Source organism: Chiloscyllium plagiosum, chromosome 3 (genome assembly GCF_004010195.1).
Source record: "Chiloscyllium plagiosum isolate BGI_BamShark_2017 chromosome 3, ASM401019v2, whole genome shotgun sequence".
Classification (NCBI taxonomy): domain Eukaryota; kingdom Metazoa; phylum Chordata; class Chondrichthyes; order Orectolobiformes; family Hemiscylliidae; genus Chiloscyllium; species Chiloscyllium plagiosum.
The window spans coordinates 123,290,083-123,292,512 of NC_057712.1; positions in this window are offsets into that span (position 1 = coordinate 123,290,083).

The window sequence follows — 2,430 nt, forward strand, 5'->3', positions numbered from 1 at the left end:
GCACAGTGGTTAGCACTGCTGCCTCACAGCGCCAGAGACCCGGGTTCAATTCCCGCCTCAGGCGACTGACTGTGTGGAGTTTGCATGTTCTCCCCGTGTCTGCGTGGGTTTCCTCCGGGTGCTCCGGTTTCCTCCCACCATCCAAAGATGTGCAGAATCAGGTGAATTGGCCATACTAAATTGCCTGTAGTGTTAGGTAAGGGGTAAATGTAGGGGTATGGGTGGGTTTCGCTTCGGCGGGTTGGTGTGGACTTGTTGGGCCAAAGGGCCTGTTTCCACACTGTAATCTAATCTAATCTAATCTAATCTGATCAATGTCCTGTACATCCGCAACATGACCTCCCAACTCCTGTACTCAATACTCTGACCAATAAAGGAAAGCATACCAAACACCTTCTTCACTATCCTATCGATCTGCGACTCCACTTTCAAGGAGCTATGAACCTGCACTCCAAGGTCTCTTTGTTCAGCAACACTCCCTAGGACCTTACCATTAAGTGTATAAGTCCTGCTAAGATTTGCTTTCCCAAAATGCAACACCTCGCATTTATCTGAATTAAACTCCATCTGCCACTTCTCAGCCCATTGGCCCATCTGGTCCAGATCCTGTTGTAATATGAGATAACCCTCTTTGCTGTGCCATCTGCAAACTTCCCAACTGTGCCCCCAACGTTCAAGTCTAAATTGTTAATGTGTAAACCAAACAGCAGGAGGTGCCAACACAGAGCCCTACAGAACACCACCTGAAACACCTTTCCATTTGTAAGGGCAGCCATTGATCATTCCCTTTCACTTTTTGTCACTGAGCCAATTTTGGATATAAATTGACACATTTCTCTGTATCTCATGGGCTTTTATTTTCTGAACCAGTCTGAATGTCGGACTTCGTCAAATACCTTCCTAAACTCCATGTAGACAACACCCACTGCACAATACCTCTCGATCCTCCTTGTCATGTCCCCAAAGAATCCAGTTAAATTTCTAAGATGTGACTTTCACTAAACAAAGCCATGCTGCTATACCTGACTAGTCCATGCCTTTCTAAGTGACGGTTTATCCAATCTCTTGGGATTAATTCTAACAATTTGCTCACAACTGAAGTGAAGCTGACTGAGCTATAATTGTTAGGCATTACCATTGTTCCCTTTTAAAATAGTGGAACCACATTTGCATTTCTCCAGTCCTTTGGTACCTCACCTGTGTTTAGTGAGGATTGGGAAAATAATCCTCAGAGCATTGCTATTTCCTCCCTAACCTCCTCCAACATCCTGGGGAGCAATCCATCCAGCCCTAGTCGCTTATTCCTAATTTTCAATGATTTCAACTCCTCCAACTCATCCTCTCATTATGATTATTTGGCTGAATATTTCAAATAAGATTGCTCCTCTTGGATTCCTATATCTACATCATTCCTTTCCTTTGTGAATTTGGAGACAAAAACTATTTTAAAATTTTTCGGTTATTTGGGTGCAACTGAGAAATAAGAAAGGGATAATCACCTTATTGGGATTGTATTATAGACCACCTAATAGTCAGAGGAAAATTGAGAAACAAACTTGTAAGGAGATCTCAGCTATCTATAAGAATAATAGGATGATTATGGTAGGGGATTTTAACTTTCCAAACATTGACTGGGACTGTCATCGTGTTATGGGTTTAGACGGAGAGGAATTTGTTAAGTGTGTATAAGACAATTTTCTGATTCAGTATGTGGATGTACTTACTAGGCAAAACTTGAACTACTGTTGGGAAATAAGGCAGGGCAGGTGACTGAGGTGTCAGTGGGGGAGCACTTTGGGGCCAGCGACCATATTTCTGTTAAATTTAAAATAATGATGGAAAAGGATAGACCAGATCTAAAAGTTGAAGTTCTAAATTGGAGAAAGGCCAATTTTGACGTTATTAGGCTAGAACTTTCGAAAGCTGATTGGGGGCAGATGTTCGCAGGTAAAGGGACGGCTGGAAAATGGGAAGCCTTTAGAAATGAGATAACGAGAACCCAGAGAAGGTATGTTGGGGTGAAAGGGAAGGCTGGTAGGTATAGGGAATGCTAGATGACTAAAGAAATTGAGGGTTTGGTTAAGAGAAAGAAGGAAGCATATGTAAATTATTTACAGGATAGATCGAGTGAATCCTTAGAAGTAGGAGTAGGAGTATACTTAAGAGGGTAAAACTTTATTGCTGGAACAGCACAGCAGGTCAGGCAGCATCTAGGGAACAGAAGATTCGACGTTTCGGGCACATGCCCTTCTTCAGGAATCAATTCCTGAAGTTCAGAGGAGATGACCTGGGGTGTGCAGTGAGAGAGGGACTCACTGAAATCTTTATAGAGAGAGGCAGAGAGCTTCTTCAAGGAAGGCATCCTTGTAAGAGGATTCGCAGTAGGTTGAAATCTTCGAGGAGAAAGTGAGGTCTGCAGATGCTGGAGAT